This window comes from Cajanus cajan, chromosome 1 (assembly GCF_000230855.2).
Source record: "Cajanus cajan strain Asha chromosome 1, NIPB_CcT2T_4, whole genome shotgun sequence".
Taxonomy (NCBI): Eukaryota; Viridiplantae; Streptophyta; class Magnoliopsida; order Fabales; family Fabaceae; genus Cajanus; species Cajanus cajan.
Window position 1 is genome coordinate 30,805,256 of NC_138517.1, and position 14,839 is coordinate 30,820,094.

At 30.6% G+C, this 14,839-nt stretch overlaps 1 pseudogene; it reads left to right on the top strand.

Annotated features, from left to right (window-relative positions):
• On the top strand, positions 1-10,231 carry LOC145954198 (naringenin 8-dimethylallyltransferase 1, chloroplastic-like; annotated as a pseudogene).
• The last annotated feature ends 4,608 nt before the right edge of the window (positions 10,232-14,839 follow it).

The following is a 14,839-nucleotide window of genomic DNA, read 5'->3' on the forward strand; positions in this document are numbered from 1 at the left end:
TAGGGGAAAAAAAAAAAACTGTTACAGGTACTGAACATAACTTCTGTATCTCTCCTTGCAGTCGAGAAATTATCAGATATTTCTCCAATATTTTTTATTGGTTTGTTGAAGGTGGGGACTCAAATTTGTTGGTTATTTGAAAATGTCCAGCATAAGCCATTTGCCTCTACCTAACATCATTAATTAATATTTGTGAATCATTAATTCTATTTCAGGCCTTGGCAGTTTTCTATCCCATGCACGTATACAAAGTAAGCGTGAATCAGTTGTCTGACTTTGAAATAGACAAGGTATTAAACTTACTAGAAATGAATAACATGCTTATAGTTCATGAATTTTTTTTTTCCTCTTTTGGACTTTTGTATATAGGTATACTTAACTCAGACCAATTTTGAGTTTTGAAGATTAAACTTGGTGCATTTTTATATTGAAATTAGTTCACATTCAAAATTGAGCTTATGCTCCTCACTTTTGCTTAATATTTTGAAACCTGTAATTTCTTTTATAAATTTTATTTATTGCTTAATATTTTGAAACCTGTAATAATAAATAAATTTTATTTATTGTTTAATATTTTTAAAATATAAATATGAGTCAATTATAGCACTACCTAAATACAAATCTTCAATTTATCTAATTTGTGTGTTTAGTTTTTGAAATAATATATAAAAAATTAACCATTGGGTCATTAAAGTTTAATATATTAAAAGAGTTATTGAGACAAGTAATTTTTTTTTTATATTGATATGATTTATTTTGAAATGTAAATTTCAAAATATTTTTGGTTTAATTTTTGAATACTGTGTAATTTCATTTGAATATTTTATCTAACTTTATGTTAATTAAATCCCAACTTGGTCACCAGACGAACCTTGGGTGGAAAAAAAAATGTTCATGTACAGATAAAATCCGTAATAGATTCGATTTAGATAAACGTTTTGATTTTAGTTTCTATAAAATAAATTCTTTGTTTTTCAACCTCTAAAATTTTGAATGTTGTTTTTGGTCCTTAAAAAAATGAACAAATTTAAATTTTGATTCCTATAATGTCTTTTGACTTTCATCTTTCTAAAATCTGAAGTCATTATTTTTAAGAGTTAATCACTTATACACTGTTAGTGTAAAGTTTTTTTTATACTAGTGGCAACCAATTATATCTTTTAATTGTGTCATGTTACTATAAATACATTTACTTTTAACAGTGACATGACACAATTAAAAGATATAATTGGTTGTCAGTGTAAAAAAATTTTACACCGGTAGTGTATAAGTGATTAACTCTATTTTTAATCCTAAAGTAAATTATAAAGTAGATAAATAACATTTATCTTAAGAATTTATAATCTTTTAGAGGTGTTGCATATATTATTATATTGTTTGGTGGACATGGTTGTTCCTTCCTTAGTTCTCTAGAAGATATTGTCATGTTGTCTAATGTTTCTAATAAGGAAGAGGTTCAGTTGGTTGTTTCCAGTAGGAATGTAGATAGGGCTGTTGGCCCCGATGGATTTGGAGGCTTTTTCTTCTAGAGATATTGGGATGTTGTTGAAAATGATGTTTTCTTGTTTGTCCATTTGTTTTTTTATGGAGAACTGGATTCTTCCAAATACAAACTCTAATTTGATTACTCTTGTAGCAAATACAAACTCTAATTTGATTACTCTTGCACCAAAAGTCTCAGAAGTGGATACCATTGAGAATTTTCGCCAATTGCCTCAACTAATTTCCAATTTAAGATTATTACCAAAGTATAGTAGATAGATATGCCCTTGTGGCTCCCAATATTATTTTGCCTCAACATAGGGGTTTCATTAAGTAGTGTAGCATTAAGAATTGTGTTTGTGTAGCTTCTAAAGTCATCAACATATAACCTTGTCATTCTTTTGAAGGGAATCTTGTTATTAAATTTGATATTCAGAAGGACTTTGAAACTATAGGATTTTCTTCTTGTAAGAGGGTTGTTCATCAAGGAGATTCACTCTCTCCATTTTTGTTTTGTTTAGCTGAGGATGTGTTGAGGGATAACTTCAATTATTTCAGGGTCTGAGAGGTTCCTTGGGTTCTAACCATGTACTTTTTGCTGATGACATTATGTTTTTTTTGTAGTAAAACCAAGCATTTTCTTCTTTCTTTGATGTCTCTTTTTCAAGAATACGGTGAGGCTTTTGGGAAATTTTTTAGTCTCTCCAATGTCATTTTTATTCTGGTCATTTATCTTTAACTTGAGCCACTGCTATTAAAATCTATTCGGGGTTCTCTTCATGGAGCTTTCCCTTTACATATCTTGGGGTTCCTTTGCTTTAGGGTCGTCCCAAGTGTTCACACTTTCTACCTATTGTGGATAAAATCAAGATTAAATTGACCAAGTGAAAAGTTAAATCTACTATTCAGGGGATGCTATTAAGCTTTTTTCATGTTTATTGGTGGTCTATCTCTTTGTTGAAACGAGTAACCAAATGGGTGCGTAATTTTATATGGACATGATGATCAGAAGCTTGTTACTATGGGTTGGAAGAAGATTTGTTTGCCCATCTTTCAGGGTGGTATTTGCATTAAAGATTTTCATTCTATTAATGAAGCATGTATGCTTAAATTAACTTGGGATTTCACTACTTTTGATGGTGATTGTGTTTCCATGTTCCGTCATAGATGCTTTCGCAATGGACAACCTATAATTTCCTACATTCTTTCCTCTATTTGTCTTACAAAAGTTGTTCTTCTCTATCACATGTTGATTACAGTAGCTTGGGGATGGTTATTCTATTAATTTTTGGATTGAAAAATGGTTCTCTTAGCCCATTATTGACCTTATTGGCTTTCCTGTTCGTTTTCATTCTAAGCTTCATGCAAGTGTTTTGGATTCTATAGTTATTGATGCCTGATCTCTTCCCTCAATCTTTTCTTAGGATTTTTCAAATGTTGCTCGTTTAATCCAAGATGTTGTTATTGCTTTTTTATTAGAAAGAGGATGGTGCAGTTTGGCATCCATATGTTTTAAGTAATCTATCTTTTAGGGATGTTTAGGCCGAGATCCAATATTGTGGCTTAGCATAACCTATGTGGCCTTCTTGCATTCCTCTGCCTCGCTCTTTCTTGGTTTGGTGGCTTTTCTCTATGGAAAATTTCCTTTTGATGATAACTTAATGAACAATTAATGATTGCATTTTTGTCTGAGTTTGTTCCCGGTGTGAGATGGCTTGGGAGACTTTCACTCATCTATTTATAAAGTGCTCTTTTGCGAGGACACTTTGGACTTGGCTTGAAGCCTTGTTAAAGTGCCAATTAAATTTTATATATTTCCCTTTGTTGGTCCAGGCTTGTATTTCTGTCAAAGCAAGCAGGTTCAGGATGTCATTGCCTCTTTGACAGTTAATCTACTATGGTTCATTTGGAAAAGTCAAAATAAAGCTAGATATAAATGACTCTTTGACCATTCTCTCTGTCCACCATAATATAAACAACACAATGTTCAATTCCATGAATGATTTTGATATTCTTCAAGTTTTTCATGTTCTTTGTCACCCATCTTGGGCTCCTTAAGAAGTAATTTTTTGGGTTGATCAAATGAAATACCGATGGAGTTGCTAGGGGCTTTCCTAGTTTGGCTTCGTTTGTGCAAGTATCTTTGTAAAAAACCTAGGTTTGTTAATTGGAAGCTTTACCTTACCTCTTGCTAATTTGCACTCTCTCAATTTGAAATTGTTGGTTGATATTACTACAATAGAGATCATTGCCCAAAAGGGTTGGACCACGATTTGGTTATTAGAAAGTGATTCTCTATTAATGGTTTGTGCTTTCAATTCCATGGTTGGCGTGCCCCAGTCCTTCAGAATAGGTTTGGTGTTCCTAACTATAGATTCTCAGAGTTTTCTTTTTCATGGCCTTCGATTTTGTCCTTCTCATGTTTTTGTTATTTGTTTTATTCTATTTTTATCAATAATACTTTGTTGGACATGTAATTTTTCGGGTGCTAACCTAATTGGGATGTTATAAGTTATAAGAATGATAAATTGATAACTTATATATATAGAGGAGAGATCCACTTATTCTAAGAGTAAATCTAACTAAAATTATTTTACTCAATAACTCATATTTTATATAAAATTTTAATAATCAAACTATTAAATTAAAAAAATTTAATGCATATATTTAATTAACAAAATTTTAATATATTTGAAAATTATTTGGTACACCATTTCATTAATTTAAATCAATGTATAAAATATTTTTATGATTATCCGTTAATTTAAAATACTACATTAAATAAGTCTTAAATAAGAATGTTTTGCAAAAGAAATAAAGTATATCTTAACTAAGTCTTTTAAGCTATTTATAGTAATTACTAAAAAGAAATGGATGTTTTGAGTTGAGTTGAGCATCCTTCGCATGTATTCTTTGTAGAGGTAAACTGGTTGTTGGTTGTTGAGACATTTAATACAATATTTAATATCTTTCAACTCATGAACTTGTTGAGAAAATTAAAATATAAAATTGACATAAAATTACTGATAAATCTTATTACTTAGTATATCAAGCATACCCAAAAAATTCTGCCATGTAATATATATAATAAAAAAACAAGTAACTTTTTTCTTTAATTGTGTACTAATCTATTTGTTGAGGAAATAATATATTTATTTGTGCCACATGTACTAATTGCAGATAAACAAGCCGCATCTTCCACTGGCATCAGGGGAGTTTGCTCGTCGAACTGTTTCCATTATTGGTGCATCAAGTTTGATTTTGGTATTACATTTATATTTGTCCTTTCTAGAAACTTTGATGTAATTCATGTTTCATTCTTGATTTTCATTGTTATTAACATAAATTATTTTATACTAATTTTAAGAAATCAATTCGTTATTCTATTGTTGCCCAATCACTTGGTATAAATTTAGACATGCAAATACGAATAATTATTTACATTTATTCCTTTTAAATTCTTTTTAATATCTGAAATTGTATGTGAATTTAAAATTTTTCATAAAAAATATTGTTTCTTTCTCTATGTTTAGGCTTTGGTGATATTACAAGAGTTTCCCTAGCTAGAGATCGCTACAAACTGAGAATTCAAAGCAATTTCATTTAATCATCTTCCTTATTTTTAGAAAAGATATCCCATTTTTTATAGTTGACTAATGTAATGACTATCAAATCATCTAATATCTTTACAGGGAATCTTGTCCCAAAAACATTCCATCAAAATAATAATTTTCTTATTTCAATGTCCTAGAAATTAAACTAGCACAACATGGTTTGAGTGGTGAATATAATAATTAATGACAAAGTATGATAGTAATAATTTTAGTTTTTATGTACTTTTTCAAGTTACATATTGTTCAAGATAAGCTTCATTAACAAGGTTTAATAAGGTTTATGATTTTATTCTCCTTATCAGAGTTATGTGCTTGGATGGATTGCAGGCTCACCACCATTAATTTGGATTATTACCTCTCATCTTATTTTTGGAACTGCTTATTCAATGAATGTAAGTTCATTTTGATGGCATTTAAACCTTTTCCCCTTAATATAATTTAAGGCATGATTATTAGGATTCATTATACAATTTGTTCATTTCAATATCAAAAGAGTTACGTTGGGCATTATCAAATTGTGTATGTTAGAGGAAGGGTTAGAGAATTCAAACTACGTGACACTAGTTTTCTTTTTCAAATATTTGACTTGAATTTTAACTTTTTGGATTTCTTAGTTTTGAAATGTTATTTGATAATGATTACATTTATTTGTGTTTATGAAATTTCTCAGTTGCCTCTATTAAGATGGAAGAGATCTTCAATACTTACAGCCATGAACTTTGTAATTGATCGAGGAATAATATTTCCCCTTGGATTATTTATTCACATGCAGGTGATATTATCTATAAATTATATAGTTGGAATACATAATTGCAACAACAAATCTTTCATCCAAGTTTATTCATGGATTTTTAGGCTTTTGGCTAAAGAGTACTCCTCAATTTCGAATATAAACAGAAAACGTTTGTTGATCTCAAATAAAAAAAAAAAAAATCTCAACTAATTTCACTCTATTTAATGTTACCATCTCCAAAATATCTTTTCATTTATTTGATATTGTATTTCCAATTATTTTTTTATTCTTAATACCAAGTTCCAAAGGATTTTAGAAAATAGGCTATTTTTTTAAATGATATTATTGAAATTAAATGATGATAACTAATATTCTTAATTAGTTAGTGTGAATTAATTTAGTTTTTTCTTTGCTCATTCAAAACGAAAGGAAGTATTAGTTTACATAACTTATTTCCTAGAAGATATATCTTAGTATTCTATATAATAGAGCAACCTTGACTACTAAGTCAAATGTTCCTTTTTTTTTCTTCCTAATATATATATATATATATGTAAAATTAAATGTGCAGACCTATGTATTCAAGAGGCCAACTACGTATCCAACATCATTGATCTTTACTATAGTATTACTGAGCATCTCATTAGTAGTTGCAGCACTTTTCAAGGTAAAAAGAATAAAATCTTATGTTTTCTAAAAATAAGCATGTGTCCATATTGTGAAAGTAAAATATACCTTTTGGGGACTTTCATCAAGGATATACCTGACGTTGAAGGAGATGAAAAGTTTGGCATTCGATCTTTAGCAGTACTTTTGGGTCAAAAACAGGTGTGTTATTCTCATATAGCATCTTTTAGGATTTAGTTGTGACCTCCTATATCTAGGTTTCCCTAAATATGTTTATTTTTCAGGTATTCTGGATTTGTGTTTCACTACTTGAAATGACTTATGGAGCTGCCATTTTATTTATGGCAACGACATCCTTTTGCCTCTGGAGCAAACTTATCCTGGTGGTGTTTTAATTACTTTTATAGATTATCCATATTATGGTGTTGGAATATTCTTTGTAGTATCTTACCAATTATTATAAGTGTCAAGTTTAAAGGACTTAAATGTGATTTTGATTAAGTTTATGAAATATTAAGTTCAATTATATAGGTCAATTATCAAAATTTAGAAATTGTCTACTTTTATGCAATTGTCATTTAAAGTCTAAAAGAGTACTCACACACAATATGTAGTGTAATATAATAAGAAAATTGTCAACCTTTGTTGCATATAGTATATTGCCTTTATATCAATATGGTCATGATAATTGGTGTCAAATTTGTTGTTTGAAGGTGGCATTATATGAGAAAGCTTGAGCAACTCCATAAATTTTCAAATTACATTGTTACATAGATGGATAGTGAATGTGACATGTTTTGGTTATTTCAATAAAATTTAAAATTTATTCTCATTTTCAATGTGTTAGGGTTTGGGACATGCTTTTATGGCATCATTGGTATCATGCCAAGTCTGTAGATGTCAAAAACAAAGCAGACACAATCCTTTTATATGTTTATTTGCAAGGTAATAATTAACCTTATATGTTGTTTATCCTTATATATGAGGAATGAATTTTCAAATCTAATATATTTAGCTTGATAAAGAACTTTATATGATAATTCTTGAAAGGGAATAATCATCTCATTACTTTGGCTTTCTATTGAGAATCTATATATACATATGATGAGAGATTCGTTTACTCTAGAAATAAGTTTATTTAGACTTATTCTATTCAATAACTTATGTTCCACATCAAATTTCAATAATTCAATCGTTGAATTTAAATTTCTTAATACATAAATCAAGTTTGCAAATTTTTAAAAAAATTTAAAAACTATTTGATAGTTCGTTTCATTAACTCAAATTAACTTATAAAATGATTTTATGATTATCTGTTAATTTAAATTAATGAAATGAAGTACTAAATCATTTTTATTTTTTTAAAAAAATTTGGAGACTTGATCTATGTATTAAAAATTTTAAATTTAATGGTTGGATTCTCAAAATTTAACGTAAAACATGAGATATTGAACGAAATAAGTGTATGTAGACTTACTCTTGAAGTAAATGAATCCCAATTTATATATATATATATATATATATATATATATTAAAATTAATGATAAATGTCACTTCTGTAGTCAATTTTCTTTTTGGTACTTTAGCCACACATTTGTGTGGCCTATTTCTCCTCAATATGTCATGTTACTACCTTCATCTAAAGTTTTTGGTACAAAAATTAAGAATGTATTTAATATTTTAAATTTATATAATATATCATTTAAGGATATAATCGAAAAACTATTTAATACATTATTAATATTTTTAAATAACAATCAAAATGGGTCAATTTGTTTTTACTAAAATGTTAAACAAAATGGGACCAAGAGAGATTCTCCGTCTTATTGAGAAGCAAGATAAAAAGGAAAGATGATAGAATTGCATACTTTATCTTGGTAAATTAAAGTTCTTGGGACACTTAAATTATATTACCCTCCTCTGTAGTTTGAAAATTACATGTTCTTTCTCTAAAAGATGAAAATGTGTACACTTAATTTTGTTTTAATGAAAGTTAATCTATAATGGTGAGTGTTGAGCAACTTTGAATGGGCTTCATGGGGCATTTTATTTTTTTTAGACTGTCAATGTTATCAACGTAAAACTAATTTTGAATATCATTCACTAATAAAATATCCTATTACTGATTTTAGGACTTTATAGAATGAAATATATTGGCTTTGGAACTTCCCTCAAAGTCTTCATCACGTCAAATAAGGTTCTAAAAAAATGTAGGAGTTCAAAATTGGCTAATATTAATAATAAAAGTTAAGGAGATGGAATAAAAAAAAACTACACTTTAAAGTACTGTTCATATAGAAGTGGAATATTTGTCCATATTAAGAGATAAATAACTTTCATTAGCTATAGTGAAATTTATTTTAGTAGAAAACCAACTCATTTCCTTTGGACAAGCTCCACTTGGGTGCTAGACTGATTAAAAGTAAAATATTTGGTGGACATGGAGTGAAGGAAAAGAAGATAGAGGAGTGTGAAAATCTATATCAATTATTACTTTTAGAATTTTGATCATTAAAATGAGAGTTAAGAACCACTGAGAGTAACGATTAGGACAAAACCTATAGTCACTTACTGACCTCTTCACAATAGTCATTTAAAAGAAAATATTTTATGGTAAAATTAAGTTAATTTTTTTTTAATTTACTTCCTTAATTAGCTTTTGTTATTGATGCTTTGTTTACATTGTTTTCTTCTTCCAGTTATTTTGCGCGGAGTGCTTCATCGTACCTCTAATTAGATAAGTAGCGGTGACATTTTATACTTCCTTTGTCAGATGTCTGACCTACTACTTTAATTTTCATGATTGTAAAGAACTATGAATGTTCAATGACAGTTTTTTTGTTATGAATTATTGATGTTAAATTTTTAATTAGATAATGTTGTAATATCAAAGAACGTGGACTTTTCTGTTAAAACCTCTATTAGTTCTGCACTTGGTTTCCAACAAACAGACGACTTAGGTAAGTACCTAGGTATCTCTACTCATCATAGTAGGGTGAGTAGGGCTTCCTATCAAGGTATTATAGACAGACTTCATCAAAGGATGAGTGGTTGGAAGGCTAGAAATCTTTCCTTTGCAGGGAGGCTTACACTTATCAAATCAGTTCTAGCAGCGCTCCCTTCTTATACAATACAAACTGTTCAACTCCCTCGTTTGTTGTGTGATGAGGCTGACCGTATATGTCGTAACTTCCTGTGGGGAGATAATGTAGATCACAGGAGACATCATGCCATTGGGTGGCAAAAATTATGTCTACCAAAGGAACATGGGGGGCTTGGTTTGAGACGGATGCGTGATGTCAATACATCATTCATGATGAAAAATTGTTGGAGTTTGATAACAGAGCCTCACAGACTATGGGTGAAGGTTATCATAGCTAAGTATAAATGTTTAAATGACACTATCCCAAAAGTCGAGAGGAGACCCAGAATGTCTAACTTATGGCAAGGTATATGTGATTCATGGAATTTGGTGATCCATCAAGTGCGGTGAAGAGTAGGTAATGGTCGAAGAGTTAACTTTTGGTTAGATAATTGGCTATCTGGAAACTCTCCTCTTCTTCAAAAGGACTTGGTGGATATTCCCCTAGTTGACCTATTCAAATCAGTCAAAGAATACACAAATGAGCAAGGGGAATGGGAGCTTTCGCAGATTGAGTCATGGATCCCTCATGAGTTATGGATAGCTATTCAGAGTCAATCTCCGCCATCAGATGATGCTGGAATGGATAGGGTGATTTGGAATCAAACCCTTGGATGGAGAGTTTACAATTAAATCAGCTTATGGTGTTGCTGCAAATCTTTCCCTTCCCCCTAGATCCCCCTTGTTTAAAACTATTTGGAAGTGGAAGGGCCTTGAAAGGGTTCGTGTATTCCTATGGAGAGTAGCACATGGAAGTTCATTGACAAACTCTTGTCGTGCTCAACATAGAATGACAATGAATCCATTGTGCAGTATCTGCTTATAGGGTGAGGAAGATAGTCTACATGTGCTCAGGAATTGTAGATTTGCCCAAGAAGTGTGGTCCAAGTCATGTAGAGATTCATCTTGGGTGTTTGCGGATCAAGATAATTTACAACCCTGGTTGTTGAAGAACTTATCAAACTCTAATCATTCCCCTCTTGGGTGGAACTATAGATTTGCTTACGTTGGATTCATTATGGCACCCCCGAAACAAAGCCATTTTTCAAGGCCAATCCATCATAGCTAATCAAGTAGTAGCTGAAATAAATGCTCAAATGATATCTACTATCACATATGGTCTTAATCAATAATCACAAGTTGGGGAAGTTAATTATAGCTCTAGACTCAGTTGGATGAAACCTCCAGAAGGTATCCTAAAACTAAATTGTGATGGGGCTGTGTCTAGAGAGAATATGGCCTCATGTGGGGGAGTGATCCGGGACACAGATGGCAGGTTCGTGGTGGCATTCACAGGGAAGTTAGGTATGTGCTCCATCCTTAAATCGGAGCTATGGTCCATTCTACATGGATTGCGCATTCTAGTTAATAGGAATTTGGGTCGTCAGGTGATAATTGAGTCGGATTCTTCCACTGCAGTGAGGCTTGTTAATGAAGGTTGCTTTGGTTCTCACCCATATTTTGACCTTGTTCAAGAGATAAGAGAGTTGAGTAATCAATTCTCCTTGTTTTCATGTTACCATATTTTAAGAGAAGTTAATTTAGTTGCGGACATTCTTGCTAAGCGCATGATGGTTTTAGAGGAAGACTTTTTTGTTTACGAATTTCCTCCGTCTTTTATTTATCACTTGTTATTAGCAGATAATTCTACTTTTCTTTCAATTTATTGATTATTTGATCGGGCTTTAACTCCCTATTTTACCAAAAAAAAAATGTTATAATATCAAAGTTGTGTCAATTTCTTGATTTTAATAATAAAAGAACAATAAATTTCAATGGTAGGTCGGGTGGCCAGTGGGATGAATAGACTCCACTATATAATAAGAGACTAATCACTTATGATATCACCAAACATATCATAAAAATATTTCTTAATATTATATTTTTTCAATATTAACGAACTTTAATATAAAATTTCATGTAAAAAAAATTCGGTTTATTGTATTTAGAAAAACACGTTACTTCTTAAATACTAAAAATCATTAAACATAAAAATGATTTTTTTAAGACTAGATTATTTTTTTTATTAATAAAGTCCTTAATAATGACATGTTTGAGATGTATTCTCATTTCTCTTAATATGTTGTTCTTTTTTTGGTTGGACTAAACATCACTTTCAAGTTTTTTTTTTGAAACAACAAAATTCAATTAATTTTATGGCAGACTAGGGGTGCCACAACCCATATTTACAATGCAATGGATATATATTTTACTACAAAAAAGATCTTTAACAACATTTAAATAAAGTTTTTAACAATACTTGTATGAGTTGTCAATACCTGTGCTTTTAAAGGGGTCTACTTTTAACAACACACTAAAATTGCTATTGTAGGACATAAATAGATAATGTCTGTAATAAATAAATGTTATTGTACGACCCTTTTAGACAACACTTATTTTACAAACGTGTTATCATAAGCCCTTTTTAAATAACACTTGTTTTAAATAAATGTTGTCGTATACCCATTTAGATAACACTTGTAATAAATAAATGTTGTCATAGAATCCTTTTTTGGTCAGAACTCTTCATTGGTCAGAACCCTCCGTGGATAACCCTTTTTAAGATGTCTGTCCGCTTTTAGAATCAACGAATGACCTCACAAATTAAAACAAGACTTTTCAGCATACTTTGTCCTCACTCGCACACTCACTACTATAAGACATGTTTTCTACATCGGTTCTGTGAAGCCATCTACATCGGTTTTGAAACCGATGTAGAATAAAGCAACGTAAAAAATATATAGATTTCTACATCGATTTTCAAATCGATGTAGAATATTCACATTTACATCGGTTCTGTATGTGAATCGATGTAGATTAGGACATAAATCTACATCAATTCTGCTGAAAATCGATGTAGATTTATGTCCTAATCTACATCAGTTTTAGGTGAACTGATGTAAAATTATATCTTCATCTACATTTGTTCATAGTTGAACCGATGCAGAGCCTCCCAACCAAAGATGAAGCACCATAAAGGTGGAGACCGATGGCAAAGATAGGGCCTCCACCATTCTCTCCCACAGCAAAACCTACGGCGTTGAGCTCATATTTTGGGATAGCTCCTGTGGAAACATTTGTGGATTTGTAGCACCACCACATTTTGGAGAGCCCCTCCGAGATCGTTTGTGGATTATTTGGAACACTAACAATTAGGGTTTTGTGACTCGAAGGTCAACAGCAAAAGAGCCTGCGAGAATGCTGTGTCGAGACAGTTGCGTGTGTGTTGAGGGTTGTGGAAATTTGCCTTCACTTCTACATCGGTCAAGTGTAAACCCGATGTAGAATAATTTTGTAATTCCATTTCTACATCGGTCAAATAATAAAATCGATGTAAAATATAACGATGTAAATATAACGATGTAAAAGTGTTTTTCTAGTAGTGACTTTTTGGGAAACTTCCTAGAAGGTCACCCATCCCTCAATTATACAAATCTTATACTAGTAGAATCTTTGGATAAATATTTCTAATTAAATTTTTTCTAATATATATATCTTATTTATTATATTTTTGTATTTGTAAAAATATATTAATATATAACTAATTATATTTATGAAATATTTAATTTATCTATAAATATATAAATAATTATATTGATATTAAGTTATGGATAACATATGCCTATAACAATAATAATATGTATAAATTTTATTTATTTAGTAATGAAAATTATAATATATGTAACACCTCGATTTTCATACCTTATATTAATATTATTTTAGAAATTATTTCAGTATGTTAATGTATTAATTTTTGGATTTTCGGTACTATTTAAGTCTTCATATGAGCATTATTTTGTTATAAAACATGATTTGTAATTATTATTTTGATATTTAATGTAATTACTTTAGAGTTTCGATAATATTTAAATAATTATGAGAATTATTTTATTTATGAGACGTGATTTAAATTATTATTTTGATTAGTGATATATAGGTAACTTTTATGAAATGTATTTTATTAATAATTGTGCTTATGTTATTTGATTAAAAGGAAGAGGTATGTTTTAATTATTATATTATTTTATGAGAAGGGAAGGGAGGACATAATAGTCTTTTGTTAATTTTATTATTATTATTATTATTATTATTTATTTTATTTTATTAATTGAAAAAAGGGAGTTAAGGAAAGTTATCAAAAGTTATATAGTCATTTTTCACGTATTCACCTTCTACTCATTTCCTTCTTATACCTTCTAAAGAACAAGGAGAACTTAGAGAAGAGGAACAACCAGATTCCGCTTGTGCCGCATCTTCTACTCATCAAGGTAAGGGAGAGTGAGAAACCTCGCTCGGGGGTGTGGGAATAATTGTTGGGTAGCAAGATTAACACTCAATCCCTTGCCTGATTCATGCTTTAGGAACACGCAAATTATGCAAGTTTTATGTTTTAATATCTGAGTTTTCTGTTGGGTTCCTGGTTGGATGTGATGCGTGAATATGTGTTTGATTTCAAAATTAGATAAGTTTTGATATGAATTAGAGTTCTTTTGACAAGATTTGAGGTAGTTTACGTAAAATTGAGTATGAATTCGTGTTCTGGGTGTTATTTGAAGTGTTTTTACCAATTGAATGTTATAATTACGTGTTTGGTTGTGAAATATGCAAGATTTCATGAAGTTAAGTAATGCAAGTTTGCGTTGAGGCGCCAGGCACAGTTCTTACTGCCAGACACAATTTTTAAGTCGGGCTTAGTTTTTAAGCCCTGATTAACAGTTAAGTTTGGTAGAATTTTTTTAAGCCAGGCGCAATTCTTTTTAAGCCAGGCGCACGTAGGTTATCCTGACGAGACCCTAACAGTACCTCATTCTAATTGAGAGTGCGCACTTGAGCCAACATGTACTCCTAGATTACTCCAGGTATGTTGCTTCGGCAACATACCACGTGATATGTGATTATGAGACACGTGACTAATGCATGCATTTATGAGTCGAGTCCATGACATCATTACATGATAAATGAATGTGCATGTGATACTGATTGTATATGTGATTTGTTCTTGTGACTTGTATTATATGTTTGTCGTGTGTGTGCTGTCTAGCATTTATTTTTGCACCTGAACCTGAGTGAGATGTTTCTCACTCCCCTGTTGCTCTTTATATGTGTTTAAATTGTGTTGCAGGTGATTATTAACATTAGAATGTTGGTGATGAGGCTTAGGCTTCAATTGGGTATGCTCTAATAGGATATGTGACATCGGAACATAACTAGGCTTAGTTTAGGATTTCATTATTGTTATTT